At 37.3% G+C, this 22,232-nt stretch overlaps 1 protein-coding gene across 1 annotated transcript in view; it reads right to left on the bottom strand.

Annotated features, from left to right (window-relative positions):
- cldn15b (claudin 15b) overlaps window positions 1–22,232 on the bottom strand; it is a gene marked incomplete at its 3' end in the record, with an annotated part of 112,984 nt that overhangs the window by 89,531 nt on the left and 1,221 nt on the right. The gene's annotated exons all lie outside the window — the stretch shown is intronic.

Below are 22,232 nucleotides of genomic sequence, written 5' to 3' on the forward strand. Positions count from 1 at the left end.
TTATCACAGGTTCGCGTTTAAAGTCTGTGTAGAGAGAATGGTGTCGTCTTAGCGGCCCCTAATTTAATAACAAATGATCATTGCGACAGAAGCAAATCAATCAAAACTAACTTTAGCTGGAAAATAACTTTATTAAAGAACCGCTATAAAGCCAAAACAATCTCTGTTACCTTAAATTATACGTTTATCTCTGTAAAGCTGCTTTGAAACAATCATTGAAACATACATTGTTGAAACCGCTATATAAATGAAGATGACTTGACTTGACTTAATTTCTTATATTCAAACCAATCAACAGTTTCCTTTGTCATGCGGTATCTGACCCAGGCTTTATCTCGTTGATTAAATAAATGTATTAAATCCCCATCAATCCAAGGTAAATTACTACCCTTGACCTTAACAGATGTCCAAGGTGCATGTTTATCTATGACTTTAAGAACCTCTGAGAGAAAGTAGTTCCAAGCGTCTTCAACATAAGGGATTAGTTGAAATCTGGACCAGTTAATACTAATTAAATCTTGGATGAAAGCCTCTGTGTTCAGTTTTTTACACTGCCTTATCCTAATTACTTTATGTGGCAGACTGGGTAATCTTATTTTCCAAACACAAAACACAATTGAATGATCACTAAAACAATCAGGTAATACACCAGATTGAGAGATTCTATTTGGATGGGTAACAAAGATCCAGTCCAGAAGAGACTTGGAATTATTAACTACCCTAGTCGGATCAGTAATCGAGTTGAGGTTTAGACCATTAAATACATTTTTCTCATGAGAAGATGAACGATCCAGCCAATTACGATTGAAATCACCCAATAAAATCAGCTCGCTTGCATGGTCTAATGAATTAATAGTAGCAAGAATACAATTTGTAGATTCAACAGGGGAATTCGGAGGTCTATAGATGTTACTTATAGTTATCTGCTTGTTTTCATGAAAAGCAATATTAACAAATAAACATTCAAAATATACAGCTCTCTCCTTTGGTATAATGAGTTCAGAAGATAAATGAGAAGAGGTATACGTGGCTACTCCCCCACTATGAGTAGCCCTGTCTGCTCTATACAAAGCATAACCATCAAGTTTAACATCAGATATATCACTATTCAACCATGTTTCAGAAAGTGTGATAACGATGGGCTTATTGTAAGCAAGCCAAGCTCTTAACAAATCAATTTTATGTGCCAAACTCCTAATATTCAAATGAATAACAAATAAACCTTTACCTATACTGAATCTTCAAAAATAAATGAATAAAAAATACAAACGGCTACGAAACATGTGCACCACCCAAACAAGAAATGCTAAAGCCAATTACTACAGAAATAGTTTGTCAAATGACTTCAGTAATCCTAAACAATTTGGGAAAAAAATGAATACCTTACTTGGTAAGTCTAACAGTACCACGAGTAACATGACAATCAATAATGAAACTGTTAATGATCCAGCAGTGATCTCCAACGCATTTAGTTTGCATTTCTCCCAAACACCGCAGGCACAGTCATCGCTCTTTCACCCAGAGCCGACTATTAATTCTCATCCCTACGATAGTTCTTTCACATTCCGACAGGCTAGCTCAGCTGATGTCCAGCTGGCCATTAGCAAGCTATCCTCTAGCAGTGGACCTGGCCCTGACGGCATTGAGGGTAAGTTTATCAAACTTTCTTCACATGTCCTATCCTCTCCATTGGCTGAGCTCTTTAATCTGTCATTTCTAACCCATGAAGTGCCTCTGGCATGGAAGTGTACCAAAGTCATTCCATTGTATAAAGGAGGGGACACCCAAAACATGAATAATTACAGACCTATCTCAATAATTAATAGTATTGTGAAAATTTTTGAGAAAATTATCTTCGATCAATTATCTAACTATCTCTCTCATAACAATTTACTATCTCAATGCCAGTCAGGTTTCAGGGAACACTTCTCAACTACCACTGCTCTTTTGAAATTTACAAATGATATTTTTTCTAATTTTGATAACAATGTGTGTACTGGTACCATCTTCTTAGATCTTACAAAAGCATTTGATTTAGTTGATCATTATCTGCTCCTGGATAAATTATATTCAATTGGCCTTTCCCATTCATCTCTTCTGTGGTTTAACTCATATTTCCATCACCGCCGCCAGTGTGTCCTTCAGGGGCAGTCAGTCGAATCTTACAGGTGTAGATAAAGGCATACCCCAGGGTTCTGAAGAATAACAAATTTTAAGAATCTATTTCAAATATGTTTTAGATCTGGTGATCCTACTTCCTTACATAACATCACATAAAAACTAAGGTGAAATATACTGTATTGGGCATTCAAGGTGAACATGAGGGCATCCATTTACTGATTAGATTTAACAGTTTCCTTTGAAGGGGTTTTGTTAGTCTTTGATCTTCCAACTAAGAGTTGAACTGTGTGTGAATGTTACAAAGTCTTAGTTCTCGTGACCATGTGTTTATACAATTTGGGGGGTACCATTATCTCAGTTGGGGGTGATTGCCTCTATTGTCTTTAGATGATTAGATGTAGTGGTCAGCCCTAAGTCTGTGTAAGTTCAGCACCTTTAAGGACAGCCCACTGAAATGCCTATAAAGAAACCATGTAAAGTACGTTAGTTAGACTTGGAAGAACACTACAGACGACACACAGCGAAGATCCAAATAAATCACTTCTGCTTATCCCAACGTCTCCTGGTCTTGCGTGGATGAAAGAAACTTTACAACAGATGGTGCCGTGACCCGGATGGAGAAGAAGGAAACTCAAAGAATTTTAAGCTCAAAGAACTGAATCTTGAAACTTCAAGCTCAACAAAAGATCTGACAAAGATTGCCAGACTGAATCTTTCCAGCTTCCTCCAGATTGAAAACTTCAAGCTCCAAAAAGATCTCAATGCCGGACTGAGTTCCAGACTGAATCTTGAAACTTCAAGCTCAAAGATCTCACCAAAGCTGACTGAGTTCCAGACGAAATTTTTCTGTACAACCAACGATTCGGTGAGTTTCACTCCATTCAAAGAACCAATGCAGACCAGTACAAATGTGTTTTTTCCTCTGCGCCGTTCAGAGAAGAAGTTAACAAACAGCTGTAGAGTTTGGTTAACTAAAGATAAGCCTCTAAAAAAGTTTTTCTTTTAGAGATGAAATTTATCCTCTGTTGTTGGCAGGGAAGATTAACAGTTACATGTTAATATTGTGTGTATGCACTTGCTAGAGAAGTTAGCATCAAGTGCTAATAGTTGGTATCCTTTGCTTTAGGCAGAGAAGAATTAGCTTTACGTGCTAGTTATTTCTGTTGTTCCTCTGTTCTTGTCGGCAGGGAAGTTAAGTGTGGTAATTTGGAAAGTTAACAATAGTTAAGCTGTGTTAACAAGATTGTACCCTCTGTTTGTAAGACAGTAGAGAGAAGTTTTAGTGTTTTGTGATTGTGAAGTAACAAAGGAACTCACAAAATGGTTAGAAGGAATGCGAGACTATTTCCCACAACTGAAAAAGCTGGACAAGCTACACCGTTATGGACAGACAATGAGTTCAAGTCTTTGTTATCAGAGCACATGGACACAATCGTGACTGAGAAAGTCAGATTGAATTTAACAAAGAAATTTGACATTGATGCAGACAAAGTATGGTCAATTGAAGATTGCAAGAAAGTGTTGGGTGCATGTATCAGGAAGAAAAATGTGAAAGGCATTATCTGTTGTCACAGATAATTTATCCATTGCACAAGAATAAGCTCTGTGTATTGCTAAGTTAAACGATCAGAACAAACAATTGCAGACTCACATGTCCTGTCTCAAGACAAAGGTGGGCCATAACAAAGCCTCAACCAAATGTGATTTAGAAGACCAACAGTCAGATGAAAGCTATCCTGATTTACAGTCTTTTGATAGAATAGAGGACAATGTCAATGCAGATGTAAATGCAGTTGAAGTGTGCGTAGCTAGACAAAAGCCTCAGGGAAAAAGTGTTAATACAGTTTCATTTGCAACCCCCATATTGCAGCCACAAGCAGTCAAATCATCTTTAGGTCCTAAAGATATTGAGAGAATTGCTGAAAGTTTGCCATCAGTGCAAAGAATTTTTTCTGAGTTTAGGAGAGAGTTGTCCAAAAAGATGCGGCTCTATGATATGACTGTAGCTGAAGTCACCCAGCTAATATCACAGATCTTGACTGAGTCAGAATTCAATGATTTTGAAAGTGCTGTAGACAATTCTGAACTGCAACAAGCCAGTAAAGATGAATTGAGAGAGGAAGTTCTGAAAGTGTTAAAGGACATTGTTGGACCGAAAGTGGACTGGTCAAAAATCACTAGTTTTGTACAGAAGAAGGGTGAAACTGTTTGTGAGTACACAGAACGATTCTGTCAGACCGCTGCCGGTTACAGCGGAATTGCTGACACTTCAGAGAAGGTGCTAGGTGATAATGGTCCCCTAGTTCGCGCATGGTTTCAGGGTCTTCTGTCAGAACATAAAAATGCATTGCCTTACTTAGAATTAACATGGTCCAGTAGACCCCTGCAAAACAACTTGGACAAGTTAGCTACTTGGGAAAGAGACTCTGATGTCAAGGCAAGGGTAAAAATTGCAGCAGCATCCTTTAAGGGCAACACAGAGAAACAGAAACGCAAATATCCTAGAGAAGCCAGTTGTTCTTACTGTGGCAAGCACGGACATTTTGGAAAAGAAAGTAGGAAAAACAAAAAGAACTTTAAAGAAGTAAATAAGGTTACTCAGCTTCTGCTTAGCCTGCTTGCTATTCTGAAGCAGCCCCTTCCCTCTTCGTTAAACTCGTGGGGCAACTTGATACGGTGTTAACCATTTGGGCTGTGATTGCTTTATCTCCCCAGTAACTTAGAACAAAGATGAAAGACTTATTGACTGTCACAGCCTTTGTTTGGGGGACATTCAGTATACTCACAGCCTTAAATGTTATACCACAGAATATTCCAGTCAGACACCTCTGTTATGATGTTCTATTAGGACTGATGTTACACTGGAGAATGGAAATGTGCCAATTTTCTCACACACTGTACAGTGTGCACACAACAGGGACAGAATAGGACACAAAGACCAGTGCGGAGCCCATGGAAGAACCGATGTGCAACAGGCCTCGGGGGTCAGCCATGTGGTGAAGATCTCCTCATAGGTCCCCCCCCCCCCTCAGTAGTTTATCCCCACCTCACTGGTCCATAGGTGTCGAATCAATTAAGATTAGGAAAAGAAAAAAACACTATACGATCACAATGTTTTCTGTAATATAGTTATATGTAAAAACTATATGGTCACCAGAAGTTTTAGACGTAAAACCACTATACGATCAAATGACTTATGGAAGAACGAAGTCTATGCATGAATACTGCTGGTCTGCCGTTTCTTTGTTTTCTTGTGTTACAGGTATGTGTTGATGTCTTCGCAAGCGGAAATCTGGTGTAAATCATCACCTCAGATTTCCATGAACAAGCCTCATGAGGGACGAGTCATCAGAGCGACTCTACATGGGAAATGGACTCTACAGGAAACAGACTTCACAGCTATTCAGGCGCCATGGACTTTCAAGACTTCCACTCTTATGCTACATGGTTTTCTGTGTAATCATGTAGTTTATATGACATTTTACACCCTGTGTCGCAGGTGTCAACAGTTATGGTTTTGAGAAGAACTATGACACTCATGTAAATCAAGGACACAACACAGAATACGTTATACGTGCCTGTAACTTACACAAGTTACAAGAATGAACTTGCTATGTGCCTGTAACTTTTTCAAGTTACAAGAATTGCAACTTTTAAGTGTCTAAATTTGTATTTTTGTGAGAGTTTTTAAGAACTCTCAAACGGGGGACTGAAGAATAACAAATTTTAAGAATCTATTTCAAATATGTTTTAGATCTGGTGATCCTACTTCCTTACATAACATCACATAAAAACTAAGGTGAAATGTACTGTATTGGGCATTCAAGGTGAACATGAGGGCATCCATTTACTGATTAGATTTTAACAGTTTCCTTTGAAGGGGTTTTGTTAGTCTTTGATCTTCCAACTAAGAGTTGAACTGTGTGTGAATGTTACAAAGTCTTAGTTCTCGTGACCATGTGTTGTTTATACAATTTGGGGGGTACCATTATTTCAGTTGGGGGTAATTGCCTCTATTGTCTTTAGATGATTAGATGTAGTGGTCAGCCCTAAGTCTGTGTGTAAGTTCAGCACCTTTAAGGACAGCCCACTGAAATGCCTATAAAGAAACCATGTAAAGTACGTTAGTTAGACTTGGAAGAACACTACAGACGACACACAGCGAAGATCCAAATAAATCACTTCTGCTTATCCCAACGTCTCCTGGTCTTGCGTGGATGAAAGAAAACTTTACAACAGTTCTTTGCTTGGGCCTTTGTTATTTTCCATTTTTATTAATGACTTGCCACTCTGCTGTTCAGGATGTGACATTCATCTTTATGCAGATGATACAATTATATATTGCTCCAAACCAAATATTCCCGACATAAATTATTCTTTACAACATGACTTTGATTCTGTACAGTAGTGGCTGTCATTTAATAAACTCCTGCTGAATAAATCAAAATCTTACTGTATGCTTTTCCAGAAGAAAGATATAAATAATCTTAAACTGCATTTTCTGGATTCTTCTCCTCTAGAGCCAACCGAAAAATTTAAATATCTCGGTGTTTGGTTAGAAACTGATCTTTCATTCAAAGCTCATGTACACGTGCTTAACAACAAACTTAGCTTTCGTCTTAAAACATTATATCAATCGATAGACTGCTTTAACTTTCAGGTTAGGAGAAGAATAGTCTCTCAGTTGTTGCTACCTATTCTGGACTAACACTAACACTACTGCCACTTGTCTACATTCTCTTGATGTGGTATACAACAGCCTGTGCCGATTCGTCCTTCGCTGCCCCTATAGGACACATCATTGTGTGCTGTATGAACAGCTGTCCTGGCTTGCACCCTCAGCCAGAAGACAATATCAAGGTTTTACTTAAAAGGGGTATAAAATAAAAATGTGTTTAGTGGTATACATACCACAGTTTGGGAACCACTGTGGCTTAACTTTACTCTATCTGTGATGGGTGGGGACAGTGAGAGCTTGTGTGTGTGTGTGTGTGTGCGTGCAGGCGTGCATGTATGTCCATATGGTGCGTGTGAATGTGTGTGAGTGCGTGCGCTAAGGTTTTTTTTTTGTTGTTGTTGTTGTATTATTATTTTATTATTATTATGATTTTTTTTTGTTTTATTTGATTGTATCTACTCTGTTGTTCTGCTGTTCTATGTTGTTTGGACATGATCCTGAGGACCCCCATGAAAACGAGATGTTTCATGGGGGTTGATCCTCTAATAAATGTTCATAAATAAATAAATAAATAATTTGGGGGAGCAAATCAACAATATTTACAAACATTTACCCACAAACACGAACATATACACACGCATACCTCCATGCGCACACGAAAAGAAAACGCATATAGGCATATTGGAAAAATTAACATGAACTTAAAAACATGTGCCTTTCTTAGTAATGTACTCCTTATATTCATGTTTGTTTAATAATATTTGTTTTATAAGATTTAGATTTTTTTTTTTTTTTACCATTTTCAAGGGAAATATATTGATGCTAAAATGTTATGTGGTGTAACGATCAAGTAAAAAAAAAAAAATATATTTGACTTAAAACAGGGATTAAAAAAAAAATCTTCTGACTGAAAACTTTTTTTCAGGTTACATCATATTTCTTGAACCTGAATGAATCCATAACCGGAATACAAATGTTCTTATGTAGTAACTTTTTATAATTTTTTTTTATAAACATAACGGCTTAAAAATTCACGTTTTTGATATACGTCCAAGTATCGCCAATGTATGTTTACCACCCAAACCTTATTTTACTCATAAATTCAAAAAACCCATTATAATTTCCTTATTTCCTATTGGAAAATCTTGTGGGAACCACTGGCAAATTAATCTTCTGGGGGGTTTTTTCACTATTTTTTTTTTTTCTTCACAAATGGACATGTGGTGTCCAAACATTAATCATTACTATTTCCTGCTAAATTATGTACATAGATAAATATATTTTGTTAGGCCAGTTATCAATGTCTGCAATGTGCAGAAGACATACCCACACCCAGAAGAAAGAAAGAAAGAAAGAAAGAAAGAAAGAAAGAAAGAAAGAAAGAAAGAAAGAAAGAAAGATTAGTTAGAAAGAAAAGATAGATAAGTTAGAAAGAAAAGATAGATAAGTTAGAAAGAAAGAAAGAAAAGTTAGAAAGACAGAACGATTAGTTAGAAAGAAAGAAAGAAAAAGATAGATTAGTTAGAAAGAAAGAAAGAAAGAAATTAGTTAGAAAGAAAAGAGATAAGTTAGAAAGAAAAAACTTAGAAAGACAGAAAGATTAGGTAGAAAGAAAGAAAGAAAGATAGATTAGTTAGAAAGAAAGAATGATAGATTAGTTAGAAAGAATGATAGATTAGTTAGAAAGAAAAGTTAGAAATAGAAAGAAAGAAAGAAAGAAAGACAGAACGATTAGTTAGAAAGAAAGAAAGAAAAAGATAGATTAGTTAGAAAGAAAGAAAGAAATTAGTTAGAAAGAAAAGAGATAAGTTAGAAAGAAAAAACTTAGAAAGACAGAAAGATTAGGTAGAAAGAAAGAAAGAAAGATAGATTAGTTAGAAAGAAAGAATGATAGATTAGTTAGAAAGAATGATAGATTAGTTAGAAAGAAAAGTTAGAAATAGAAAGAAAGAAAGAAAGAAAGAAAGATAGATTAGTTAGAAAGAAAGATAGATTAGAAATAATAGAAGAAAGATTAGTTATATATAAAGAAAGAAAAGTTAGAAAGAAAGAATCGTTAGAAAGAAAGAAAGAAAGAAAGAAAGATAGATAGATAGATAGAGTTAGAAAGACAGAAAGATAGATTAGTTAGAAAGAAAGATAGATAGATTAGAAATAATAGAAGAAAGATTAGTTATATATAAAGAAAAAAAAGTTAGAAAGAAAGAAAGAAAAAAAGAAAGAAAGATATAGTTAGAAAGACAGAAAGATAGATTAGTTAGAAAGATAGATTAGAAATAATAGAAGAAAGATTAGTTATATAGAATATTCTAATATATATATATATATATATTAGAAATAGAAAAAGATTCGTTAGAAAGCAAAGTTAGAAATAGATAGATAGATAGATAGATAGATAGATAGATAATTTAGAAAGAAAGACAGAAAGATAGATTAGTTAGAAAGAAAGATAGATAGATTAGAAATAATAGAAAGAAAGCTTAGTTATATATATAAAGAAAGAAAAGTTAGAAAGAAAGATAGAAAGATAGATAGATAGATAGATAGATAGATAGATAGATAGATAGATAGATAGATAGATGTCGGGGAAGTTTTATGTGTTTTAGAATAATGTCACTTGCCAGGTCATGTAAGGGGTAGACTACAGAATTTATTATATTTGTCAAAACGAAAATAGGAACTCCACCATGTCTCTCTTTACATTTATTTTGTCCCGTTGTCGGCTTCAGCTAAGAAAATAAATAGTTCGCCCCACACGTCCAAAATTCTTAGCACACTTTAGATAACCTTCCGCTGGTGGAGCTCTGCTTTGAAGGAAGTTCCATCGTGACAAATGAATGGACTACTTGCGGAGTGACATGAAGACATGAATCAGAGGCACAAAAAACGTTGACAGCGGTGAGCGGTCATTATGTTTACCAATACCCGAACCGTGCTTTGCGCACGACCCGAAAAAAAGAAAGAAGTTGATTTACATGATTTACGAGAGCATCATTTTCAGGCTGGAAAAGCCGGATTTCAGGATTTATTCGGAACATTCACACCCCTGAATCCAGCACCCGGAAAGTGTACCTTCTATGGGGGCATCCATTGCCTACAATGCCATCACCTGCTGTTAGCATTCCATTGACTCCCATTCTTTTTGGCGTCACTTTGACAGCGAATAACTTTACATCTGAGGCGTTTAAAGAATCCATTTGTCCACTGTTTAAGTCTAAAGAAACACGACAATGCATAAAAGGCTCCATTACCTTGTATCTTATACTATGGCCCCGTAGAAGCCGTTTTTGTAAAAATAGGCTAAAGATTGCATCATAACCACGCGACTCTATGTCGCACAGTAGAGAAATGACCGTATAGACAGGAGGAGAAGCTCGCAGGCAATCGGGGGGACGTGGAGGCATAAAGTCCGATAAAGTCAAGGGAGAAGCCCATAGAGAGTCATAAAGTTGCTCCTGCTCCTAGCTCATGGACAGCTCCTACTCACACTCTCGGTTTCTGCAAGATTCGGAAGGGAATGATTCAGATTTCGCTTGGCACAGCTACTAGAAGACTTACAACTGTCAGACAGGTTGCTTATGTAACATCTACGTCGTCAAGCTCAGTTTGAGGCTGCGCAGTACACTCAGCCATCAGGAAGTGAGTGCTTCTAATTGACTTCACTTGTCTCTGCTGAAGTCAATGGGGTCGCTGTGTCAATTTCTTTTCCTGTCTATGATGAAAACCGACGTGTAGCCTACAGCGTAGAGCAGGGCTATTCAACTAGCTTCATTCGAGGGCCGGATTATCAAATCGAAAAGTTGAGGTGGGCTGGTGGGTTGGTTTGGGGGTTTAGCTTATTTATTGAAACATAACAGTTTCAACAAATAAGTTAAAGTAAACCTAAAAAAGCTTGATAACCACAGGCTACTCACTCCCACTGTATATAAAAAAAAAGCCTAAACACAGGTTAAAAGCTACACGCACCTTTACAAAGAAACTGACATAAATTTCATAACAAAAATGAATTATATATTCCTCTACCCACCTAATAAATCTAATGCAATATAAATCATGATTAGGGGATTTAAAGTCTTCTAATTTCGTTCATGACACAATGTTTCTCCTGCTTTCCTCATCAGTCTTGTTGGGAATGTTGAGGCTGTTTCATCCGATTTAATACTAGTTAAATCATCGAGTGATTTGTGGTTTGTAACAGAGAGGTGTCTGTCGAATTGAAACGCTTTCCACTGGTTGTCGCATTGCTGTTTAATATTAGTGTCCAGGACCGGGAGTAAACGCAACTCTGTGCTGGGCCATGTTGGTATAACTAGTGAAACAACAGAAAACAGCGCTATTTGTTGTTACTGTACTGACCGAGAAACCGCTTCAGATGATTTAGTGACAGAGCGATCCGAATGAATCAGAATAGTTTTAGACCGTTATGCAAGCGCGTTTAGAAAGAATCGAACCAAAAGAATGATTCATTCATGAATGATTGGTATCGCTGGTTCAGTTGACATAAATTCGGGACACTTATAATAACTGCTGAAATATTCGCACGTAAAATGTTTCTCAGGTCAATCGGAGCGAGTATCAAACTAAATTAGCTACCAGGAAAAGAGGAGGGAGGTTGGTGCCGTCGGGCCGGATGGAGATGATTGGCGGGCCGCCAGTTGAATAGCCCTGGCGTAGAGGCTCCGGTGTAGACCTAGGTCTGACAGAGAAGTATAAAATAGTCTTAAGACTGACAACTGAGTGGTTAAAACTTATTTAAAACACTGTTCCTGAACATTATAACCCTAACGTTTATCTGTGCGCTGCACATTTTATGGAGAACAGCTAGTTTTCTGTTGCTTTTGTAAGCTCTCTTTTTTGTAAGACAAAATTCCAAAAATCATACCACTCTGAAATGTCCTGTGAAATCCGTACTTGCAAAGTCTGTGCATGAAATCCGTTCTGCAAAGTCCTCGTTCGTTAACATTGTCAGGGTGTGAATCAGGCTCAGATTGGTTTGAAATTGATGCCATCCTCAATATTTACACTAGAAAATAACTCAGAGTTATGGAAAGGCAGGACATTTACTGAACGCTAAGAGCTGCCAATCACAACACACTGGGCCAGCTAACCAATCACAGAATGTTTCGTATTTCGGAAGGATTGGCTACATAGAAATCAGCGTGTTCGAGTCAGACTGGGGAGAGAGGTGCTGTAATAATGTAAAATATAGCTGCGAGCAGCGATTACGGGCCCAACTAAACCGGCTTTGGCCCTTCATCGCTGCTCGCAGCTATATATATATATAAAAGACAGAAAATTTTACTTGTCTTACCTTATTCTGATTTTATGATACACTCAAACCATTCCACAACAAATCCTTTAAATTTAATGTAAAAATAAAAACGAAAGTAAGCAGTGTTGGGCTCACGTAACCCTCTCATTAGAATCAAAATGTTTCAACATTTGCCATGTATTTGGATGCTAAACTATTCTTTATTATAGGCTTTGTACTTCACTTGTGTTCCAATATCGACAGAAAAAATCATCCTATTCACACATGCAAAAATGTGCTTGGAACATCACAGTGGAGCAGTGCTTACTGTGAATGGTATAAATTGTACTACTGACTATTTAAAAAGAGCAGTGTAATTGTTATATGTTAGGTTGACTATTTCATTATTATATTTTATTAAGGCTATAATGAACAGGCTGCGATGTCAATGTGTGTGTGTGTGTGTGGGTGTGTGGCGCGGGCACGATTGAACAGTGGACACAATAAAAACATACTCCGTTCATTCATTTTGTTCATACAGGACACCATTCAAACTGCAAACTTATATTTGTGTACAGTCGCAATAAAACACAACATTGTGCTTTTGTAAAATAAATTCAAGCAATCCGCCCCCGAAAGGCACTCCTTTTAAAATTAAACTAAAATGCTCACGGCTACACAGGCATTCATAACTGTGCGTGTCCACGGCGAGAAACAGGCAGAACAGAGTCAACGTTTTTTAGTTCATTCCTTCTTCCATAAGAATTCATTGAAAACGCTCGCTCTGCTCTGCACCATTATCAATGTCCGTGCGGACAAACATATTTTACTTTTGTTTTTTAAGTTAGCGATTCAAAAGCCCCCAGCGGTGTCACACGTCGATTAACCGGTGGGGAAATATTCCCAGAGTCACAACCCTAACATATTTATATATAAATACAATAGGCCTACCTGATTTTGAACACAAGAGGGCAGCATAGCACTATGAATGACTTGATTTATTTATTTTTTGGACTAAACAACTATTCTGTTTTTAAACTTAACTTAACAAACATAATTCTTAAATTAAAAAAAAAAAAGAATAAAATGGGTTTAGTTCTGATATTTGTATAATTTTATATAGAAATAAATGGCGTACAATTACATTTTTAGAAGATATGAGGCTTTTAGGGTTTCCTTTTTTGACATTCCTTTTTTGACATTCCTTTAAACCCTCGCCATAGCAAAACAGTTTGAGATATTTAATATCCGTTCACAATTTAGCATCTTTAATGTATTTTCATCATGTTGAAAAAGTTTGGTGTGAATAAAATAAACCACTTAGGAGGAGGAGTTAAAACTTAGAATCTGAAATATCCAAAAAATCTACATTCAAACCAAAATATCTGATTTCCTGTTGGTCAGAGCTAATGACTGTAAATTAGAAAGTTGTCTGGCTCGATGAGACCAGTATACGTACTGATTTTTGTAACTGTGGGTAAAAGTAACCCCCCCACTTTTGTCAAAAACATTTTGAAACTGACACACTTCCTGCTACCAGTTGGTGGCGCTATAACTTTGACTCACAATAGTTACATCCATCTGATCGGCCTCTTACCACGAACACACTGCTGAAGTTTCATCAAGATCAGTTAATGTGTGCAGAAGTTATACCACTTTGTGTTTCTCTTTTCTATAAATTCGTGTCCCCGCCACGGCCAAACCATTGGAGATATCAAAAATCCGTCCGCATTTTAGCATCCTCAATGTCTTGACTTCATGCTGACCGAGTTTGGAGGCGATTGGATGAATTCTCTAGGAGGAGTACATCAAATTCCACAGCATGTGTTTTTCAAACAACCCATAATAGCCGACTTCCTGTTGGGCTGGCGTAAAACTTGACTGAGAGAAAGTTGTTCGGCCCGATGAGATCTATATGTGTACCGAGTTTCATATTAATTCATGCAAGCGTGTTTGATATATGGACCAAGTTTTCAGACCCCGTTCAAGGGGGCGCTGTTGAGCAGTGATCTTAAAAGAGTACCCAGACAAGCTTTGGGACATACAGTACTATCACGTCATTATATTGCATCTTTAACGGACAATCTATTGCATGCATCCTGTCACTGTATGCCTGTCAATCATATGTCACAATTAAAATCCTCTACATTTAATTTAATTTGTAGACTACCATTTGGAGAGAAAAGAAGTAGCACGTCGCGGGTCTTTCACATGGGGAGAACTCTCCTCATGTGTTTGAATAATGAAGCATTTAAAAGTTAATGGCCTAACAGATCTTTATAAAAGTCCACATCATTGTTGAGGATGAAATATAACATGGATAACATGAAATAATTATTATTTTGTCAGATTAAATGTTGATTATTAGTCACTCAACCCCCCTTTATCTAAACCTCTCTATTTAACCGTCAGACTTGCACACACACCAGGTTTGTAGTTCTGAACTGAATCCTCCTCCAGAGTGCAATGGGTTATGGGCAATATTAGCCATTTTAGTGTGCATGGATCCTCTGGAAAATCTTCCGGAAATAGTAGACCAATGACTTCTGGCACACTCTTTTCAACATTCTATGCTTTGGGACACACTTATTGTATGTCACATTCTATTTAGGATGGATAGTATGCACATTGGGACGCAGGGTTTACTATCCCATAAGGTCGCTGGAGAAGATTTGTAAATGGCCTTGACGCGATGCAACTGACGTTGGTAGGTCATGTGATGGGGCAACATGGCAAATACGTCCAGATTCACCCTATACACATTCATAATATATAGAACGTACTATACTCTTTTAGTGGTCGCAAAGTAATTATTTACAAAAACTTAAAAGAGAGAATGCGTTTTCAGGCACAGCCTTACTCTTTTTTAACAGTCGGAAGCAAAGCATGCTGGAAACTATAACTCTGCTGTAAGTCATTCTGTTTGAGTTCTAATTAATATAATTAGTTAATGAGTTCACATAACTTTTTATCTATTAAGTACAATGAACTATAAGTAATGTCTGAGTAAAATTAACTAGTTGTTCATTTAGTAAATTTGACTGTTAGGTTTTACAGTGCAGGGAATACCAATATGGCCACTGCAAAAGTTCTCATAGGATTTATGCTTGTTTCATTTTTACATCACAAAAACCAGCAGTTATAACAGGGGTGTGTTTACTTTTTATATCCATTGTATGTTTTTGTTTTTACACTTGCCAGAAAGAACCAGAGAAACAGAAACACAAATATTCTTTGTAAATATTTCAAACCAGTTCAAGTGAATGAATTGGCTGGGCTGCAGGTGTCAGACCTCAAGAGGGCATGGTGGACAGAGATACTATTAAAATACTGCTTGTCAAGTAAAACAGTTTAAGCTTTACAGAATAGGCTAAATCACATAAAGACTAACAAAGACAGATCTTAATACAGTAGGTCCTATTTTGTTTAATCTACTGTGAAAATGTAAAACATGAATGGTTAGTATGAATTAAGTCTGTAATGTCTACCAAGTTATGTCCTAAAACTGCAGAAGTACAAGAGTAGTGTACTTCAGATGCTGGCTCTGTGAGTTACACCCAAAAAAGTTGTTTAAATCAACAGGATCTGATACATGTGGACAAGAAAAAAATATCTCTTACTTCACACCCTTAAATATTTTAATTTGTATATCTGAAATATCTTGCCTATCTCCTCCCTGCCCAATTAACTATGACATACTTTTATTTCACTTTGCCCCTATTCTAACATGTGAGTATGTGAGTGTATACAAATGCCTTGATAAGAACCATGAACACGTCACTGCAGTAACACTGTTCACTCATGGACAGATAAATCAAACAATAGCATTTATAACTTCTTCATTGCCCCTTCTATCAAATAAGAACATCAGTGTCATCCCAGAATCCAGATAACAATTGCTGCGGCACTTAACTACTGTGAAGCTGTGAAATAAGCCCATGCTTTTGAGTAATGTTTACTGTAATAATGCGATTAGATAGTTAATTGTAAAACTGCCAAGTATGGTATGGACAGGAAGTTGTTTACACTAGTGTTGTCATGGTACCAAAATTTCAGTATTCGGTACCGATACCAGTGAAAGTCCACGGTTCTCGGTACCAATTTCGGTACCAAAGTGCTAGAAATCGATAAATTATTTGCTGATACTTCCTCGTCATCATGTAGAGCGCAGTTCGCACCGTTTCAAAAATAGTCGATCTCCGAATGCAAACGAACTTACTCTGAATTTTAGTAGGCCTATTGTTTTATATGAGGATCCTTTTTCAAATACAAGGTCAATATTGATTTTCACTAACGACAAAACAACAAATTATCCGTGAATTTATATGGAACTAATCTTTACAAGCTTTCCATCTTACTCTCCTCATGTACAGTAACGTAACGTTGCATTCGGAGATCGACAAGTTTCTCCTTTCCACAAGCGCTTTCTCTCCCGTGGCGTCTGTCGTTGCTATGCAAACATGAACATAGGCGCTCCTGGAAAAACCATAGACTGTATATAAACGGGAAAAACGAGCGCGCCGCGTCGCTCCTAATATGAGAGATTTGGAATAACGAATCTGCAAAAAACGCGCTATGTGAACGGCCACTTATGGCAACGTGACATTAGCCTAATCCAAAATATTTCCATAAGTGTCTCTTTCCTCCTTTCTTATCAACAAGTGGATTTACAGCCACCACATCAGCAGCACCGCCGGTCGCCATGTCTCAGCGCTTTAATAAAGAGGACGCGCAACTGCACGCGCTCAGTGCATGCATGCGCATCAAGGAACCGGGTTTGAACGGGTCCTCGGTACCACCGGTACTTAAGAAAACTTGGTACCGTGACGTTTACATTTTTTTAGTACCGACTTGGTACCGAAGTACCGGGTCTTTTGACAACACTAGTTTACACCACTCATTATTACATCACGTTCAACAATAAAAACTAGTAAACAATAAAACAAAGAAATGGTGATTCAATCATACCTTGTGATTCTCACATGGGCCCTTGTATACCCTGACATGAAGGGTCACTCATTTAAACAGAAAAACTCCATTAAAAAGCCATGTAATCACAAGCCTTTACTAAAGCTTAACATCTTTATGCAACATATATACATTTTGGCAACTTAATTGCACTTGAATAATATACTCCACTCTTACTTGTACTGTAGACGAAACAAGGAAGCAATATGTGCAAGACACCTAAAGACATGCATTTCTAAAACAGTAACAAACTAGTGTCCAGCAAAAATGTGCTCCTTAAAGGGATAGTTCACCCAAAAATTAAAGATTTAGCCCAAGATTTAGGGCATTTTCACACTTGGTTCGATTGCCTGTTCCGAACCCGAGTTTGATTGCTCCCCCCTCCCCCCCCGATGGACTGTGTTCACATTGTATTATTTGTATCCGAATCGTGGTACGCTTGCGTCATGAAGCTGCAGCTGGCACGTAATCTTGTTGCTCGGTAACCGCTATGAATGAAAAGGCGTCAAAATGGATAGAATTGCTCGCTTCACATTTGTTCTTCTTTTTTTTTTAACCTTTGGTTTTGTTTTCAAAGAAAAGATACAGAAACACTTGTGTCTGTCTGCCGCAAAAGTACTAAAATCATTCCAAAGACAGGGGGCTGTCCGCCAAAGACAATTTTGCGTAGGCAAGCAGAAATCATCTCTCTGCTTGCAGTGTGTCAATAACGCTTTTCGTCAAGGTAAGTGTATACAGACGCACGCATGTACGAAAGAGCTAAGGTTATTACATTATACGTCATCAATAGCGGTTCACTTCCGCGATTTGGTACGATTGTGTTCATATCAGGAGCGAACTGTACTGGAGTTCACATGAACCGCACCCCAGACCACCCTTTTTAAGCGGACTCGAGTACGGTTCGCGGGTGCGCACCCGAGTTCAGAAGACAGCGTTCACATCATCCAAACAAACCAAACTCTGACGTCATTCAAACCCGGGTGCGCACCAAAAGTGCTAGTGTGAAAGCACCCTTACTCACCCTTCACCTCTTTCAGACGAATACAATCAGAGTTGGAGTTGTAAAAACATGTCCTGTCTCCTCCAAGCTTTATAATGAGTGAATGGCTGGAGAAAATTTGAAGCCCAAAAAAGTGCATCCATCCATTATAAAAGTAATCCATATGGCTCCAGGGGGTTAAAAAAGGCTTTCTGAAGTGAAGCCATACGTTTGTGTAAGGAAAATACCCAAATTAAAACTTTATAAACTATAAATCACTAGCTTCCATCGATTTACGGTGGACTAACCACTGATCCGATGCAAAACGTAATGACGAACGCGGAAGCTCAGAGGAAAGAGTAAAACAAAACACTGGTCGCGAATAAGCCATTTTGAAGAGAAATGTCTGAGGATTTCTATATAATAGAAGAGGAGCTTCAGTTTTTTGCACAGCCCTTTTTGTTTAAAGGGACACCAGGCAAGCCTGAGTGTTTTTTCTCTACGAAGCTCCCCTGGTAGTAAGTCTGGTAGTAAATGCTTTCAAACACACTGTCGTAAAAACGAACTGTTGTCCCTCCCCCCTCGCCACGAGCAACCCAGCTGAGCAGAGGAACCGGCTATTTCAAAACCAGTTATGTCTACCGAGGTAAGTAAAGTAATATTTTCTTTCCAACTGATGGCGAATTTGTTTAAATTTTTATTGTGTTGTCATGCATACTAGTATTTTTACCGGGAACGAACGATATGAACGAGGCGAATTACTGCTTTCGTGTTTTTTGTTTTTTTTGGGGGAGAGTGGGCATGAGCATAAAAAAATATATATCGGAGGCTAATATTTGTCTAAAGTTATATTAGCAAGGTCTATAAGTTCATCTGGTAGAATGAGGGTTTACCTTTGCTTGTCTAAGAAAACATCAGAACGTTTTTTTCTAGATCGATCATGATATGTGCAACATGTTTATTGCCTATTGTCAGACGCGTTGACTTAGTGACATAAAATAAAATTTCCCCGGCTCTGCCATTATACACACGTTTGCAACGATCGCTAGCCGGGTTTCGTTAGCCTGCCTCTGTGCTGGGGATGCTTGCCGTAAACTGATCCTGCTTCTCGCGATGTCTGAGACTTTGTGAGACTGAAGGACGCGGGTAGGACGCGGGTAGGATACACCGAACTTGCAAGCGGGATATTCTTCCTACAGGCAGTAGGGGTGGGCGAGAGAGTCTTCATTCGCCCTGTAATGAGTCATTTAACCATATACCGACTTACGAAGATGATTAATTAACACGAAAACGTTGCCTGGTGACCCTTTAAACCGCGAGAGGTGTCTAAGCTTACGATACTCCTACATCCTACGTCATACGTCGACTTGCGTAGTATGAGTACGGTCGTCTGGCGGAAGCTAGTTATTTTAGATTATAAAGTTATAAATATTTATTTTTATTTAAATATAGGTATTTTTCTTACAAAAACCCATGGCTTCGCTTCAGAAGGACTTTATTAACCCCCTGGAGCCGTGGAGAATTTTTTTATCATGGATGGATGCACTTTTTTGGGGCTTCAAATTTTCTCCAGCCATTCACTCATTATAAAGCTTGGAGGAGACAGGACATTTTTTAATATAACTCCAATTGTATTCATCTGAAAGAAAAATGTCATATACACATAGGATGGCTTCAGGGTGAGTAAATCATGGACTAATTTTCATTTTTGGGTGAACTAACTCTTTAAATACTGTTGAAAAGCATCCCAGGATGCACCTACTGAGATTTGAGTTTTGTTGCACGTTGTTTATATTTTTGGTCACTACATTACTCTTGTACTTCCATGTAATTTAGTTTTGACTAGAGATGCACCGATGTATCAGCATATTGGTTATAGCATGAAAAAGGCAGATATAACAAACCGATAGTTTACTAATTAAGGCACTGATAATGATAAAGTCTTTTTTTGAGAAGTAGCAAAATTTATACTTGACATATAAAGCAAAAGTACTGAAATGTTGTTCATAGAAATATTTGATAGAAAAAATAACCTCTGAAGGTTGTCATGTTTTATTTGTCTTGAATTTTGTTTTGCTTACTTTGTGCCTCTCTTATAATGTTCTCTCTGTTTATGTTCAATTAAAATGATTTGATGATGCAGCAATAAACTACCTTAATGCATGCGATTTTTGAACTTTCCTAAATTAAAACATGATCAAAACAATAATACATTTTTATGATAAAAGTTCAGATAAGCAGGGAAGTGACTAATATCAGTATCAGAATCAGCCAACAGTTGTTTTTAAAATCGGTATCCATATCGGTCCAAAATGTCCTATGGTACATATTTTGACTATATTACTTACTATGCAATTATTATAATAATGTGGAAAATAATAATAATAAAGAATGAGAAGATATGTCTAAATGCTTAACAATTAAAGCTAAGGACAAGGAACAAAGGGGACCTGGATGAAAGAGCGCTCAAAGTTATGTACCAGAGAAGTGTTGACAACATGCGTGGACGATGTCAACAATACAATGTAAAAAATGTGCATATATATATATAAAATAATAAGAAAGGAAAGAAAATGAAAAGAACTATTAAAACATAATAAACTTGTTTAATTTATTGAATGTACTTGAACTAGGGCTGTTGATTTAACACGTTCATTTGGTGTGATAAATTATGGAAAGAATAACGTGTTATAATTAACGCTTTTAACACACCCCATCCCGGACCAGAACTGCACATCACCTTGCATTGCATGCAGTTTAGTTACAAACATGATGCAGGGCAGACACACTGTGTGATGAAGCCTATTAGAATGCAGTTAAAATGCCACTAAAATTCAAAATTCAATTCAAATTCAAAATATGAGGGCAAAAAAAAATCTAATTATATAGTTTAGCAATAACACACAAGAGTGATGTTTTTTTTTCTTCAAATATCTGCATGATTGCAAATGTGACATTGATTTTATACAACAGTTCAATAAACAAGTTCATATTGTGCTACATCTTAGACACAATATTGTCTGTTTTTACTCAATTTCACCAAAAAAAAAAAAACAGTTCCAAACAAAGCCACATCAGAACTGTTGTGCATCTTCGAGAAATAAATCTACTGAATTTAGTCTCATTCAGAATGAATCGACATTTTTTTTTTTTTTTTTTTTACGAATCGTGTGAACCATTCATTAAAACAGCCACTTATTTATTCCTGAATTAATCAGCCGTTCAAATGAATCGGCTGAATAAATTACTCACTCCGTGGCTGACCGTGGCTGCGCCCAAAAGCTGACTAATTGCCTCGTTGCATTATCAGGTATTATCAGAATCTAATGTTAGCTTCACTTCCTGTCTCCTGAGATACCCACCTTGAATTTTAAAGGCAGCATAGATATATCCTTCACTTCCTACGATATCCCACAATACTGTTGGAATGCATCCTTCTAATGCAGCATTTTTCAGCTTTCGGACACAGCCAGTGACTTCCTGCCACCTGCTGGTGGTTTTAGTTTCATAGTTACAATATGGTTTCACCATCTCTGAGCTGAATTAAACAGTCTGCGTAAATATACCTTAATGCTAGCCTGGCTCCATCCTCCTACGTACTTCCACTCAATTTTCATTTTCCTTCAGTACTCAGTCTGGGTTTGCGGTATATTCGAGGGTTTTCTCCGTCCAATTTTTTGCCGGTCCAATCAGCAAACAGAGAGAGTGGCTGAGAACGATGACGTTGAGGTTGTGCCCTAGTTTGAGTTGTAGGGTTACGTCACAACCAAAAGTTAGCGGTTGGTTATGGCAGATTCAGAGTGGCTCTAGGCAGATCTAATAGTTTTAAACATCAACAGAGTACCTGCCCTCAAGGAAATTAATGCTTGTCAATGGAGAGCTGCCAGACTCTCTGTACAAATGAAATGTACGAGAATCTGGTAGGACCAGGCTACCTTAATGCCACTTCAGATGCAGCTTTTGAAAAAAATTGTATGGCCACATTGTAGCCTTTAAAGTTTATGTTTAATAAATTCTTAGTTGAATCAAAGAATTTCTTTCTAAAACTTTTTTGTAATGTCTATTCAATGCTTTTCTCATCTAACACAGACCATAGTGACACGTTTTCATAGTGACAAGTTATATAATCATCGCAAATCTAGTAAAGTTCGTCGTTTACCGCTATAGATGTTTACCTAACTATGACGACTTCCACTTCTCAGAAACCCAGAAATGTGAAAAGGGTTAATAATAAT

Source organism: Abramis brama (genome assembly GCF_963993115.1).
Source record: "Abramis brama genome assembly, chromosome: 5".
Classification (NCBI taxonomy): Eukaryota; Metazoa; Chordata; class Actinopteri; order Cypriniformes; family Leuciscidae; genus Abramis; species Abramis brama.